Consider the following 16,154-nt stretch of genomic DNA (forward strand, 5'->3'; position numbering starts at 1 on the left):
CCTTTTCTAGCGAGAAGGTACAGCACTTCATGTATCCACAGCTTATGGTTTCTAATGTCTAAATTGTGTACCTACCATAGACAGTCCTCTTGTGGTGCAATGGGTTAAAGATCCTGTCTCATCACTGCAGGGCTCTGGTTGCTGCTGTGGCTTGGGTTCAGTCCCTTCCACATGCCATGGGTGCAGCCAAAAGGAGAACAACAACAAAAGAAGGTAAATTGTGTACCATAACCACTGCCAGGTGACAGAACTTAGATTATCTTTAGGGAATTTCAAAAGGAAGAAGGTTACTATATAAACCTCTATTATTTTTGAGTGACTTAATGGTGTTACTGGACTATACCTGGCATCTAACAGGCTTGTTGTAGAACATAATATGTATTCATCATAGAACATTTTGAAAGTAAGGATAAACTTAAAGCAAAGCAAAAAAAAATCCACAGTCTTTTTACTCAAAATATCTACTGTTAACATTTTTGTGTAACTTTTCAGTTTTTTCTATGCACATTCACATAACAATATCTAACATTAATTTAGTGTTTACTTGGTGCTGATCATTATACTAAGTTCTTTATAAGCATTTTTTTTCATTTAATTCTTATTGTAATATTAAGAAATGGGCATTGTTATGCCCACTATACAGGTGAAGATATTGAGGCTTAAAGGGTTTAAGCAATTTTCACAAAATCACACAGCTAGTAAGTCACAGGCACTAGCTTTAATCCAGGTGTGCCTGACTCCAGAGCCTATGCTCTTGACTTGAATGTAATATTTCTGATTTATCCATGCTTTTAATCCTAGAAATATATGTTTTATATAAACTCTTTTATAATTCTTCTTAGAGTATAACTCTGTAATGAAGTAAGCATGTGAAAGAAGAGGAGTGAGAAATGTACTATACAAAATTTGTATTCTAAAATATGTATTTAGGAGTTCCCGTCGTGGCGCAGTGGTTAATGAATCCGACTAGGAACCATGAGGTTGCGTGTTCGGTCCCTGCCCTTGCTCAGTGGGTTAACGATCCGGCGTTGCCGTGAGCTGTGGTGTAGGTTGCAGACGTGGCTCGGATCCTGCGTTGCTATGGCTCTGGCGTAGGCCGGTGGCTACAGCTCCAATTCAACCCCTAGCCTGGGAACCTCCATATGCCGCGGGAGCGGCCCAAGAAATAGCAACAACAGCAACAACAACAACAACAACAAAAAGACAAAAGACAAAAAAAAAAAAAAAAAAAACATAAAATATGTATTTAGATTTCACTTCTCAAACAGTCAAATAATATTAAAATTAGCACATGAGAAATAACAAATAATGAAGCACCATTAAAAAAAAGTGCTCAGGGCGTTCCCTCCATGGCTCAGCAGTTAATGAACTCGACTAGGGTCCATATGGTGCCATGAGCTGTGGTGTAGGTCATAGGCTCGGATCTGGCGTTGCTATGGCTGTGGCATAGGCTGTAACTTGTAGCTTCAATTCAAAGCCTAGCCTGGGAACGTCTGTATGCCATGGGTACCACCCTAAAATAGCAGCAACAACAACAACAACTTTGGGAAAAAAAAAGGGGAGGCTCAGACTTGCTGTTTAAAGGCATGCCCACAGTATTGATGTATAAATACTTGTTTATTTAAAAAAAGATGACTTTTTTAAAGTGTTGGGAGAGCTATGAGGATCAGTATTTACAAGGAGCAATTATAAAAACTGTGAAAATATGTTTCTAGGAAATAATTTAGAGAAGTAATTTACCAACAATGTGGTTTAATTTCTTTTGGCAAGGTAGGTTTATTTGATTCCTAGAAATAAAAATTTGAAATAACAAATAATGAGGCAGAACACAAAGAAAGATATAGATACTGATTTCACATCTGGAACAAATAAAGATTTATATTTAGACACTGATAAAATGTGAATTTAAAATGACACAAATAATTTATATTTTATAATCATTTCCCCCCCTATAATTTTAAAGTGATTTTTTAAGAAAGTAATTTTTTTTTGTCTTTTTGCCATTTCTAGGGCTGCCCCCGCGGCATATGGAGGTTCCCAGACTAGGGGTCTAAATCGGAGGTGTAGCCACCGGCCTACACCAGAGTCACAGCAACGCGGGATCCGAGTCGCGTCTGCAATCTACACCACAGCTCACGGCAACGCCGGATCCTTAACCCACTGAGCAAGGCCAGGGATCGAACCCGCAACCTCATGGTTTCTAGTCAGATTCATTAACCACTGAGCCACTAAGGGAACTCCAGGAAAGTAATTTTTTTTCAGATCCAAATATTTTTCCTTTTACTGTATAGATGTTTTCATGGTTCATTTTATTATTGTTAAAAACATATGCATTTTGGCTTAGCATCATCCTTGAAAGAAAAGCCGATGGAAAGAAATATAAGGGGAAGGAGGGGCAAAGACACATGGTGGCAAAAGTGAAGGAGATAGAAATATGAGTGATTATAATGTAATTATAAACACAGCTAATTATAGTATAATTAGAGTTGTATTTGGAAGCCATTCAAAAGCATTTAGAGAAATCTAAAACTATATAGTAGACACCTCTGAATTCATTCTTCCAAAATTGAAGGCAAATTTTATGTGTGAGTGTATTTATTACAGAGTCTTTGCACTTACTGTATGAAACACAGGCAAACGTCCTTAATGAAAAGTGTCCAGAAGACAAAAAGCAGGAATTGCTTTAGATGTTGGAATCATTGATTTTCCCATAAGTCACTCCTTGATTTCTAATAAATCTTCAGACACTATTAACACCTGTTTGGGGACATCTATTATTGTTTTGATTTTGCAAAGACCAACTTCAGTCATGTAATAAATAATACATAAAATATATCCCACCCAATATATATCCTATGCAAAACTGTGACATTGGGCAGTGGTTTAAATTAGTTTCCTCACAGATTTTTATTCTCAGCATAATGTAGAGCACATGTCATCCTAACTAGAGAACATTTTCAAGCATTTTTTTCCTCTTCTGTGGGCACCTTTCATTTTAATAGCTAATTCTGGCTCACATTTCTTTCCTGTGGTTTCACAGCTTTTGAACTACTGAGGTGAATTTTCAGCTTATTTTTTGCAACCAAGATATAATGAACTGCGCAGTAATTTCCAGAGGAGATTCTCAGGTAGACGTGAGGGGATCTGGTGTATGAAAGTTCTGTTGCAACCTGTATGAAGCGGCACCTTCAGAAAGCAAGTCAGACAAGGGAGCCAGCAGCAGGGCCTGCCTGTATTCAGCTCTAATGAATGGCAGGTCCACAAAGGCAAAAGAATCTCTATCTTGAAAGCTAGTAGTGACCCCAAGGTCTGAGTGACCCCTCAAGTCTGGTAATGTCAAGACTGGACACTGAATTTATTTATTTTTTGTCTTTTTTTTTTAGCTATTTCTTGGGCCGCTCCCTGCGGCATATGGAGGTTCCCAGGCTAGGGGTCGAATTGGAGCTGTAGCTGCCGGCCCACACCAGAGCCACAGCAACTCAGAATTCGAGCCGTGTCTGCAACCTACACCACAGCTCACGGCAACGCCGGATCATTAACCCACGGAGCAAGGGCAGGGACGGAACCCGCAACCTCATGGTTCCTAGTCGGATTCGTTAACCACTGCGCCACAATGGGAACTCCTGATCACTGAATTTAGAGGGTTCTACTTTTTGAACTTTTCATGCAGGCTGGATTAATTATAGCTAACTATAGCTAAAATTTATTGAGCATTTTTAATTGCTAGATGCTGTGCCAAGGGCTTCACATGGATTAACTCATTGAAATATAACACATGACAAGTAGTAGTATTGCCCCTTTTTACCTTCTAGATGACTTGCATCTTAGAGGAGTCTAGTAATGTGTGCAAATATACAAAGGCCGTAGTAAGTGGTAAAGTTCACATGCAGAGTCTGACTCCAGAATAGGGGAGCTTAGCCTAACACCATTGTTACTCCGAGAGTCTCTAAAGTACCCTCCTAATGCCTATAGCAAGTTAGGAATTTGCCCAGTATATGTTGTGGCAGCCATTTAATCTGTCCTTGAAGACCTTCTTTCAGGTTTGAAGTGATAGCTACATGAAGAGGTGAAACAGGTTACTTGCAATGAGCAGTTGATAATTTGCAAGGGATATATGGAAACTCTCTGTGCTTTCTGCACATTTTTTGTAAACCTAGAATGCTCTAAAAAATTAAGATCCATCAAGAAACATAGGATCTATGCCTCTTTTTCTGCCCGTTTTCTAACCTCATTCTAAGTGCATGTTGCCATATGTCAAAATATGTGTCCAGTTATACACTGATACCCAGAACCTCTTCAACAAGACCTTCCAGATCACGAGAATTCCCAATTGGGAATGCATTTTCTCCTTCTCCATCTCTCATGGCAAATGTCTTTAACTAATCTACTTGTTTTAGTCTGCTTGATAATTTGTTTTGTCTTCAGATTTTGAGTCTCTAGAATACAGAGACCATTTATTTCATATTCATTTCCAGTCCCACACCCTATATCTGTTCTATGCCTAAGTACATGATAAAAAAATAATTATAACTGCTTTTTACAGAGGACTTATTTGTGCCAGGCAGGTATTTCAAGCTTTTCATGATGAATACAGCCTGACAAATTCAGGCTTTCTCAATCCTGGATTCTTACAATGAACCTCGAACTGGTTTCTTCACCCTTTCCCCGTTCCAACCCCAACCCACAGATACCCTTGGATGACTCTTCCCAAGTGATATTTCCTTCTCAAACATCTGTAATAGTGGTGCTCCACTGTCTGCTCTGCAGCATTTGTAAAGGTGTAAATCTGCTCCCTTAGGAGTCTGTTATGGTCCCCCAAACCAGCCCACTCAACGTTTGCTAAGTGCACATAGTACTTTCCCTTCTTTGGAGCTTTGTTTATACCAGAAAATGTTCTGCCTTCTTCATTTCTACTATTAAAAACTTTATCCATTGCAAATATTAGCCATGTTTATAATTCTAATTTCATGTTACCTTCTTCCCCACTCCTACAAGCTGGGCTCTTATTTGAGTTCTCTTTAACACATTGTACTGCTTTGGCCATTTCCTTATGGAAATTATATATTTCCATTACCTCTCCTTCCACCTTCAACTGGATTTTAAATTTACTTGTAAAAAGGGGTTATATTCTCCTCAGTTTTGGACCATCTGAAACTCCGAGCACAATGCTTTGCAGGTAGTAGTCATTCAGCAACCCCTGTATTGGAGAGATGGTATTACCAGGTGGGAATGAATAAGCTCTGAAGTTAGGTGGACCAGGTTTCTAATCTCAGGTAAGTCACTCAATAGCTGTGGAATTCACGCAAGGTAGTTAACTTCTTTGAGACTCAAATACCTTTTTTATGGGCATGACATTGTATATGCTACAACTGAAAAATTTAAAAGGAAAATATATGTAGAGTTTGACGAATATTAAGTATCCAATATGTGGCAGTGGCAAGTATTTGTTTCATAGAATTTTTCTTCTGGAATATCTCGAATCCCTTTTTATCCAAAGACATTTTACCTCTCTCTTTTTTAACCATACTTATGTTCACAATTATTTTTTCAGAGGCAAAACTGGAACAAGTAAGGTCATTTTTATAGATAAGTATGATATTGTATTTTCAATCAGATCTGTATTTGAGATTACTGTAGTACTTGTCAATTAAATAAATTCATACTGTTGTAGGTATTGGGGATACTGCAATGAATAAGATTCAGTCCTTGCTCTCCACTTTCATTCTAATGTGTACAACGACCCCATAGATATCCAAGAAACATGATGAAAAGCTTACCTAAAAATGGTGCCAAACTTGCACTGATTAGAATCCCAGACTCCATTTCTGGGCCTTAAAACTTGGCTGTTATGACAGCTTTGGGAGAGTCTAAGAATGGTTACCTAGATTGTTTAATAAATTTTTTTTTCTTTCTCATATGTTCCTTTTTTTTTTTTTTCTATTGAGGTATAGTTGACATACAAACTTGGGTCTCTTTGCCATGGCATAATAAAGCCAATCTACTGACAGGGGGTTGTGGTGAGGGAAAGCTCAGCCATCTGTTGTAAGGCACCATCCTAGTCGTCTAGCGCTCAATCAACACTCTGGAACAGCTGGAACTCTCCAGTGGGTTTCAGCAAAGTGTTTTTAAAGGCAAGGTGAGGGAGAGGAGCCCCAGGATGCACGATCAGGTCATGCATAATTCTCTGATGGGTTAATGTTGAGGTAACGGCCTTGTCACAGGGTTAAGATAATCAGTCCTTAAACTCCAGAAGGCCTAAGGGCTATATGCTCATAGTCATCAAGTAGTTAATGTCTTCCACTTGGGAGTTTTAGCATCTGTAAAACAACTCAGGAAAAATGCATTAGGTACTGTTATCTAGGTACTTCAGAGAAGAGCTAAAGGAGAGGATATGGAGGAGGGGTGTATCCCTGGAAGCCTCATAGGGTTCTGCTTATACAATGCCATATACTATAGAGGTACAGTATAGTGGTTTTCACCATTTTTAAAGGTATACTCCATTTACACTTATTATAAAAATTGACTATATTCCCTATGTTGTACACCATATCCTTGTAGCTTATTTTATACATACTAGTTCCTACCTCTTTATCCCCTACTCCTTGCCCCCCCCACCACTAATTTGTTCTGTGAATCTCTTTCTTTTTTGTTATATTCACTAGTTGGTTTTGTTTTTTCCACCTACTACTGATATTATACAGTATTTGGTTTTTTTCGACTTGTTTCACTTATATGGAGAATATTAGGTTGCCCAACTTTTAAAAGCTGGGACTTTAAGAAGCAATGTGGTAGAGTCAAGCTAAATATATATTTTTTTTCTTCTGGGAAAACCTAAGGATAAATCTATAAGTCTTTGTGTGCAGCAGATGGATCTGAGCTTTTCTGACTTCTATTTAAATAACCTAAGTAGTTGTCAGGGAGTGAAAGTTGTTCCATGCTAGCCTGTCAGCAGGAGCTCCCAAAATACCAAAGCTCTTCCGTTAGCAGCCAATTAGGTGAGTCCTACCCGTGGCATAGGGATAGATGGAGAGACTCCCCAGGTCCCTTGCTCTCATCCGCTTCTGGACCAGCGCCACTCGCTCCCAGCTGAGACCGGGTGCGGAGGGCCCTCCCGCAGGAGGAGCGCGGGGCGTGGAGGGCGTGGGCAAGGGGCGGGGCGAGTCCCAGACTGGGTGCTCCCAGGGAGCTGTCAGTGGCAGGCTGGGGAAAGGAAGTGCTAGGTCCCGGAGGAGCTCGAGCTGAGCGGCCGGCGCAGCGTGAGACAGCACATCCTGCGCGGCCGGGCCCGCCGCCCTCGGGAAACGCTCGGGCGCCCGCGCCGCCGCCGCTCTCGCGAACCCAGTTCCGCCGCGGCAGCCGGCGTGCAGGTAAACGGAAGGGGGGCGGCGGGGGAGGGGGTCAGTGCGCTCCGGACCGCCGCCTACGCGCCCCTCCGCAGCCCTCCCCTCCCCGGGGTCTTGGGCTCTGGAGCCGCGGGGCAGCGGTAGTGCTGCTGCCGCCGCAGCCGACCTTGTCCCCTCCGAATCTTGGGCTCCTGCGTGCTCCGCGGCGCCCGAAAGCAGCCAGAGCTCCCCAGCGGCCGCCCCCTGCTGCAGCTCCTCTGGCAGAGCCGCGAGGCGAGGGCAGAGGAGAGAGTCGTGGTGTCATCACCTTGTCGCCCACCTTGCGGACTGGCAGAGGCGTCCCAGTGCGCCCCGCCTCGGGTTTCGCTTGGGGAGCAGAAGGTTCGCGGCAGTGAAATCCGCACCCCTCTGGGCCAACAGCTGACGGCCCCTGGGGGAGGGGGAAGCTGCAGTGGGAGGGGAGTGGATGCTGTTGGAGTATGTTTTCAGCTGTCTGCAAAGCTCAAAGATGCTGTTGCTACCCGCCAAGTGGAGGGAAGCGAATGCACTTCCAGCAAGGCATTAATTAAACGCTCAACGCCAGAAGGTGCCAGTTTTTCTTAACTGCTGCAAAAAAAAAAAAAAAAAAAAAAAAAAAAGTGTGGCTGGGGGATGTGTTTTAGTAAACACCTTCGGGGCCCCTTGGCTCTCCTTCCCCCACTCCCACTCCCACTCCCGCATCGCCCTGGCCTTATAAGTCTGTGCGTCGTCATCGTAGGGGCAGTGATTCTGGTGGCGCTGATGGGAACTGAGTGTGCGGGAGTCTCATGACTTGTAATGAGAACAGAAACCCAGGATCAGGACAGGAAATTACTTAGGAAATCAGAGACTCAACCAAATGCAAGAGACGGAAAATTATTCGTTATCCTAGCCACTCCCACGTTTAGGTTAAGGGGCAGATCAAGTAGCCAGCCATTTTCTTGCCCGAAATGCCTTTTAAGTGGGCACTGTAGATTTACTGTAGTTCAGGGTGTGCAGAATTGCTTCCAAATATTCCAGATTAGCAGAGAGCACAAGTATCAGTGAGGCATGGTAACTGCAGAAAGACATCATAGGCTAATATTAGCACAGTTAGGGGTGACTGCCTCTGTACACATTTTCATTGTGGGAATCAGTAAATTTGAAGTTTGCTTTCAGTTCAAGTTGCATCCTGAGGGTATCTAGTGGGGGTGTGATTAATAATTTCTCTGATTATATAAAATGCCAGATTTTCTCCCAAAGTTTTGGCATGGCAAAAAAGGACCCAAACTCTGCTCTTCTATGTTTCTTGATAAAATAAAATCATATACCCCTACCACTAAGTCATCGAAGAACCAGGGAGTCACAGGAACCAACCCCTCAATCTTAAGGTTTGAGGATGCAATGCCCAGAGCCATTTCTTTTAAAAATCTCCTACCATAGTTATTGATATGTTTAGATAATACAGTTGGGGGCCCGATGCATGTTTTTTTCAGCCTTTTCAGCTCTGGGACCAGGTTTTAGCCCCAAATATCTTCCACATCCCTCTTTTTCTTCCCTATCATGACGGGCCTCAGGCGCCTATGCTCCTGCTTCCTCTCCCCTCAGAGGTCAGGGTTGCTGAGCCTCTGCTGTGCCAAGCCCTGGGTGTGCTTCAGCCCTTCCCCACACCCAGCTTTTCCTCCTCGCCTACCAAAAACATGTCCTGAAGCATTTTTGGTATTAAAGATGTACACCATTAGGTAGGTATCACTAAGGATATGGGCAGAGAAAATAAGTCAACCCACAGGAAAATGGGTCAGAGTGCCTGCAGTGGCGGTCCCTGTTCCCTAGTTGCTAATGAACTGAGAAGGCAAGAGAAAGTTACCAGGTGTTTCTCTCATCATGTTTCATGTCTAAGAGGGAGCTCTATGAACTTTCTTCCCACCCCTTCTACTCCCCCAAACACTGTTTCCAGCGTCAACATTTAATAAATGAGTGTTTCCTTGACTCCAGTGCTGAGTCAAGTAATTCTTGGAGACCCAGCCTGGTTGCTGCCCTGTTCATACTCAGAAGGGCCATGTAGGACAGTCTTATAAGATGTATGCCAAGTTTTTAAACCTAGTGACATCTCTTAGCACAGAAGGTGTACACAGGCTTCATCAACATTTATTTATCTCAATGAGCCACTCATCCTCTCTGATTACCTTATTTCTTTCTGTCACCTTAGAGCATCAGATGAAAAGGTCACAAACATCCACTGCAAACTTAATTGTACTCTCTCATCACCTTGTTTTCCCTATACTTTGCCTCATCAAGTAAAACAAAAGTTGATAGTAATATACTGAGCACTTCAGCAGTGCTCAATATATCTACTAAATATATTGCACTGCCCTTGCTAAATGTTACATTTACTAAAATATATTGAGCACTTGACCAGGCATTGCATTTTAAACTACTTCTTATGTATTAATTTATTTAATCTCACAAAAATCTGATGAATTAGAGGTTATTTGTAATCCAGTTTGACAGGCGAGGAAATTAAGACACTTAGAATATCAACTTCCTGAAAAATTTTAAGCTGATAAGCTGTAAAGCCAGGATTTGAATCCAGGCAGTTTGACTCTACTCTTCTTTCTTTTATGGTGATCTTTATTTATTTATTTGCTTATTTATTGCTTTTGAACTATAGTTGAATTACAATATTGTGTTAATTTTACCAAAGTGATTCAGTTATATATATATATAGAGAGAGTATAGTTCCCTGTGCTATACAGTAGGTCTTTGTTATCTATCCTTTATATAGTAGTGTGTATATGTTAATCCCAACCTCCTAATTTATCCTTCCTCCCCATCTTTCCCCTTGGGTGACCATAAGTTTGTTTTCTATGTCTGCTGGTCTGTTTCTGTTTTGTATATAAGTTCATTTGTATCTTTTTTTTTTAGATTGTACGTATAAGTGATATCATATGATATTTGTCTTTGGCTTACTTAGTATGATAATTTCTAGTTCTATCCATGTTGCTGCAAATGGCATTATTTCATTCTTTTTTATGGCTGAGTAATATTCCATTGTATATATGGATCACATCTTCTTTATCCATTAATGTGTCAATGATATTTAGGTTGCATCAATGACTTGGCTATTGGAAATAATGTGATGAACATTGGGGTGCATGTATTTTTTCAAATTTTGGTTTTCTCCAGATATATGCCCAGGAGTGGATTTGCAAGATCATATAGTAGCTCTATTTTTAGTTTTCAAAGACTCTCCATACTGTTCTCCATAGTGGCTGTACCAATTAACATTCCCAACAACAATTTAGGAGGGTTCTTTATTCTCTATACCCTTTCCAGCATTTATTTTATGTAGACTTTTTGGTCTATGTTGTGGGGTGATACCTCATTGTCATTTTGCTTTGCATTCCCTAATAATTAGGGATGTTTTCATGTGCCTTTTGGATCAGTGGAACAGGATAGAAAGCCCAGAAATAAACCTTTGCACCTATCGTCAGTTAATCAACAACTAAGGAGACAAGAATACACAATGGAGAAAAGACAGTCTTTTCAATAAGTGATGCTGGGATTACTGGACAGCTACATGTAAACGAAAGAAATTAGAACATTCTCTAACACCACACATGAAAATAAACTCAAAATTGGAGTTCCTGTTTTGGTGCAGTGGATTAAGCATCCGACTGCAGCTTCTCAGATCTCTGAGGAAGTGGGAGTTTGATCCCCAGCCCAGCATAGTGGGTTAAAGACTCTGGCATTGCCACCACCGTGGCGTATGTTGCAGCTTGAGCTCAGATTCAGTCCCTGGCCTGGGAACTTACATATGTCGTGGAGGTGACCATGAAGAAAAAAAAAAAACTCCAGAGATCAAAGAGGTCAATGTAAGATTCTAAAAATTCTTCGAGGAAAACATAGGCAGAACACTCTTTGACATAAATCACAGAAATATCTTTTTGGATATGTCTCCTAGAGCAATGGAAATAAAAATAAACAAGTGGGACCTAATTAAACTTAAAAAATTTTGCACCGTAAAGGAAATAATAAAACAAAAAGACAACCTAAAGAATGGGAGAAAATATTTGCAAACCATGCGGCCAACAAGGAATTAATCTCCAACAATATACAAAGAGCTCGTACAGCTCAATATCAAAAAAGCAAGCAACCTAATCAAAAATAGGCAGAAGATCTAAATAGACATTTCTCCAAAGAAGACAGAGGGCCAAAAAGCTCAAGAATAGGTGCTCTATTCCTCTGTAGGACAGTTATATTGGTTAATTTTCCTATGTTGAATACCAGGCTCTTTTCTTACGTTATTTTAATCCCTATGTTAATCCTGTGAAGTAGACATTATTATGCATATTTTATAGAGGCTGAAACTGAGTTAAGTGACATACCTAATACATAGCAGAGGTAGGATTCAAAAATCGGGTCTGTTTGACTCTAAAACCAAAACTCATTCATTTTAGCTAGTGTCCCCTATGAGAAGCAAACAAGCCAAGCTTTTCTGTGTCTTTTGGATTTGTTACTCATCTTCCGTGTCAACTATTGTTATTTCTTTTAAACCTAAAGTGTAGCCATATTTTATTGGCTATCTGATTGGTAGATATGGATGATATGGCAAAAACAAACTAGACCATAGCTCTTTTGAAATCTGGTATTCTATTTCCTTAATGAAACTAGCTAATTCCGCATAATACTTTGTGGATCTCAAATACTATGTAAATAATTGTTCCCTTGATCAGGGATACCTTTTACCAGGAACTTTTGCATCGTCTACATTCCCTAGAAAATGTGAGAAAGTATATTCTTTTGGGAACTTTACAGAGACAAGTGAACTTCTGGGGTTCACTTTTTTTTTTTGAGAATTAACTAAAGTTAATTTCACTCTGATTTCCTAGAAATTTATAAACCATTGCCCCTGTCCATGTAAGAAATGATTCCTCTTGACTGGGAGCTCTTCATCAGTATCCAGGACTTATTTCCTTTGCTTCCTCTTTGCACGAAGCCTGACACCAGAATGTCAGAGTAAAGCTTGTGTTGTAACATAGATACCGCTGCTTAGGTGCCAGCTGAGGAGCCACACATTCCTAAAGCATCTCCTTAGTCTTTGTTTAGAGGAGGTTTCTGCTTAAGAAGCTTAATCCAGGAGTCATAAGCACCATAAAGGGTAGGCATATGAGAGCTTACATTGATCCCAGTAAAATTAATGCAAAGTTTTATGCATTTGTGCTAAATGCAGTTTTCAAGAGAAAAAAATAGGTATTTGCAACTAAATAGAGATTAAGATCCACTGGTTCAAATGCAGCAGTGAAGTGTAGGGGCCACTTTGCTAAAATATATTGGAAGCAAGGCAGAATTAATCCTGTTACAGCCAGTCAAGAAAAAATGTTTTGGCTATCATGACATTGTTGGCATTTTGGCATCTAGCAGAGGCATGCTCGAGTGCTTGGGTACAGGTATGACATACACGAATGCATGCTGCAACCAAGTGAGGGCTCCAGGACCTCAGACTGCCCTACCACTGCTTGCCATTCCCTGGGTACTTAACCCTGTTCACATTCAGGGTTCATTGAATCTTCCCAACATCCCTGTCAGGCTGACATTTTTTAATCTTCATTTGACAAACAAGAAATTGGATAATTGGAAACATTAAGCCACTTGATCAAGGCCACATGAGGCCAGTTAGTAGAAGGGCTGAATTGCAAATGCAGGTTGGCCAGATTCCAAAGCCTGTTTATTCTCTTCCCAACATATCTTATTGTTTCTCTAGGGGGGATGCCAAAAAGTACTGTTTAGTGTAGCTTTTTATTGTGGCAGGACAGAGAGTTCCTTAAGAACACTCTCACATGCTGATAAGAAAATCCTAAGTTATCAAAGGGGAACAAGAAAACTAGATGTTTCAGTGTGGTGGTGGTTAAACAAGCCCCCCTTCCCCTTGAGGTGCGCTCATGCCCCACACATTTGATTATCAAGTGGCCAGATTTTTTTTTTAATTTATTTTCATGCTTTTTGGGGCCACACCAGCAGCATATGGAAGTACCCAGACTAGGGGTTGAATCAGAGCTACAGCTCCAGCCTACACCACAGCCACAGCAACACGGAATCCAAGCTGCATCTGTGAGCTACATCACAGCTCATGGCAACGCTGGATCCATAACCCACTGAGCAAGGCCAGGAATGGAACCTGCATGGATCCCTCATGGATACTAGTCAGATTGTTTCCACTGCACCATGACGGGAACTCCCAGGCCAGGTATCTTGCTGGGCACCAAATGTATAGTGGTCTACAGCTAAGATAGCCTGGCAAGTTGATTTTGCAGGGGTAGCTGCAAGACATTCATTGCAAGATGAACTTACTTCAGAGCTGAATTCAAAACTACTGGGTGTCCTGGGTCTTACCAGCTATAGTGGCCACATCATACCCTGGAACACTAACTTGGTACTTAATCCCAGGGAGACCTCTGCTTACCACATGACCATGTGCCCTTTAGTTTTCAGTCCATATCAGCCCTGCCATCCTGCCTCATTGTTTCATTTGGGGGTACAGACCAGCTAATGCCATCAGTGTGGCAGACATACAAAGCAGAGGTTTATGTTAGAGTCCAGAGCCTTCTTTATAGTAAAATTGAGTCTTGGGCCATAGAGGATGATTGCTTTTGATCTACAGATTGGCCTGGGAATAGATACCAGTGTACTTCATGTGCTTCAACACATTTCCCTCCTATAACCTCTAAAGGTTTTTTTTTTTTTTTATTTTTCCCACTGTACAGCAAGGGGATTAAGTTATCCTTACATGTATACATTACAATTACATTTTTCCCCCCACTGTTTGTTCTGTTGCAACATGAGTATCTAGACAAAGTTCTCAATGCTGCTCAGCAGGATCTCCTTGTAAATCTATTCTAAGTTGTGTCTGATCTAAAGGTTTTTAAACATTTGCAGTTCCCTCATCCCACACGTTTGGCATCTCATTTTTTTTTATTTGTTTATTTTTTTGCTTTTTAAGGTCATACCCACAGCATATATGGAGGTTCCCAGGCTAGGGGTCTTAAACAGAGCTGTAGCCAGTGGCCTAAACCACAGCCACAGTAACGTGGCATCCGAGCTGAGTCTGTGACCTACACCACAGCTCACGCAACACTGGCCTTAACCCACTGAGCAAGGCCAGGGATTGAACCTATGTCCTCATGGATGCTAGTCAGATTCATTAACTACTGAGCCACGATGGGAACTCCAACATCTCACACTTTTTTATTGTAAATTGAAAGACTTACAGTGAATGTGATTTCCAGAATATTGTAAACTTTGACATTTAAAATAAAATGACTTTCTTTGAATCCAATAAAAATCTAAATACTATATCACCCCTTGTTAAATAACTATCTCAAGAAACTCTTCAAGAGTTCCTGTTGTGGCTCAGTGGGTTAAGGACCCAACGTATGAGGATGTAGGTTGAATCCCTTGCCTCACTCACTGGGTTAAGAGCCGGTGTTGCTGCAAGCTGTGATGTAGGTCACAGATGTGGCTCGGCTCTGGCATTGCCGTGGCTGTGGCGAGGCTGGCAGCTGCAGCTCCAATTTGACCCCTGGCCCTGGAACTTTCATATGCTGCAGGTGCATCCCTAAAAAAAAAAAGAAGAAGAAAAAGAAGGGTATTTTTCTATCTTGTGGTGAGGTATGGGTTTCCTCCTTGCCCCACCCACCTAGTAATGTGGAAGAAGAGCTTTTGTGAAAATGGAAATGGAAAAGGAGGCCCTGTGCAGGCACAGACACAGTCTCTGGTAGGTCTGTTTTTGGAAAGCCTGCACACACAAGCTCCAGATCTGGAAATTAAAACGTTATTATTAGCTCTTCCCATTCCTGCGCACTCTTTAGAAAGCCTCATGGATGCCAAGGGCACACAATACCAGCTTGAGGAGCACATATTTCTAGCACAAGTGATCTGTGTTACAGGTCGCTGTGGTGTCAGTGCCAGGAGTCATGTCCATGGCCTTGGTCTGTGCAGCTCAAATTCGGGGTGGTAGGGCCAGAAGGAACTATAGAGCTACTGGTCCCATCCCTCACCCTCAGGCAGGTGATTCTGCGGATAGTTGTCTGTCCTCTATTTACTAATTCACAGGAAGAGATCTGCCTGTTCCAGTGTTTTGAGATCAGTGATTCTCAGCCAGGAGTGATTGTCCATCCCTGGGGACACTTGGCACTGTCTGGAGACATTTTCAGTAATCACACTTGGGGAGAGAGGGAGGCTGCAGGCATCTGTAGTGGGAAGAGGTCAGGGCTGCTGCTGGACATCACATGTTGCACTCTAGAGCCAAGGTTAAGAAGCCCTGCTTTACATGTTGTGATTTTCTATTGAAATCTTCCCTGCTATAATTTAAGTCCATTTCTTTGGTCTTCTACAAGATAATTAGAACATAATATCTAAGAGGCAACACGAGGGAAAGGAAAGAAGAAGGCTGATATTTCACTTCCTGCATGAGCCAGTGTGTGAACCTTAGTTTCTTCCTCTGTGAAATGGGGATGACAATACCTGGCTTGCAGAATTGAGGTAAGGGTTGCAGATAATGACAGTACTGGGCCCAGTACATTGCACATGTTCATTGCACAGAAGATGCCTTTTGTTGTCCAACAGCCAAGATATCACTCTCTAGCCTTCTCTTCTCAGGGACCTGTGTGATCTTGCCCTGCTTTGAACCAAAGGTATGCTTTTTAAAAATGGATTATGCTTATGTACTTGCCTCCTTCCCCTTCTAGTCTCTAGGTTCCCTGAGGCATCCTTGTATCTTTCAGCAGAGGTTCTTTTACATGGTAGATCTCAACA

The 16,154-nt window shown here is 41.6% G+C and overlaps 1 protein-coding gene across 4 annotated transcripts in view; it reads left to right on the top strand.

Moving 5' to 3' along the window:
* The first annotated feature begins 7,158 nt into the window (after positions 1 to 7,158).
* DYNC1I1 (dynein cytoplasmic 1 intermediate chain 1) overlaps positions 7,159 to 16,154 on the top strand; it is a 345,751-nt gene continuing 336,755 nt past the window's right edge. For all 4 annotated transcript variants that reach the window (XM_021102404.2, XM_021102408.2, XM_021102406.2 and 1 more), the window contains exon 1: positions 7,159 to 7,367. The gene's annotated coding sequence lies outside the window, so the exon portion shown is untranslated. The remainder of the gene's footprint in view (positions 7,368 to 16,154) is intronic.

The sequence above is a fragment of the Sus scrofa genome, chromosome 9, assembly GCF_054392235.1.
Source record: "Sus scrofa isolate SSC_HxYL_T2T_F1_AM1 chromosome 9, Sscrofa_HxYL_maternal_Yorkshire_Landrace_v2.0, whole genome shotgun sequence".
Lineage (NCBI taxonomy): Eukaryota > Metazoa > Chordata > Mammalia > Artiodactyla > Suidae > Sus > Sus scrofa.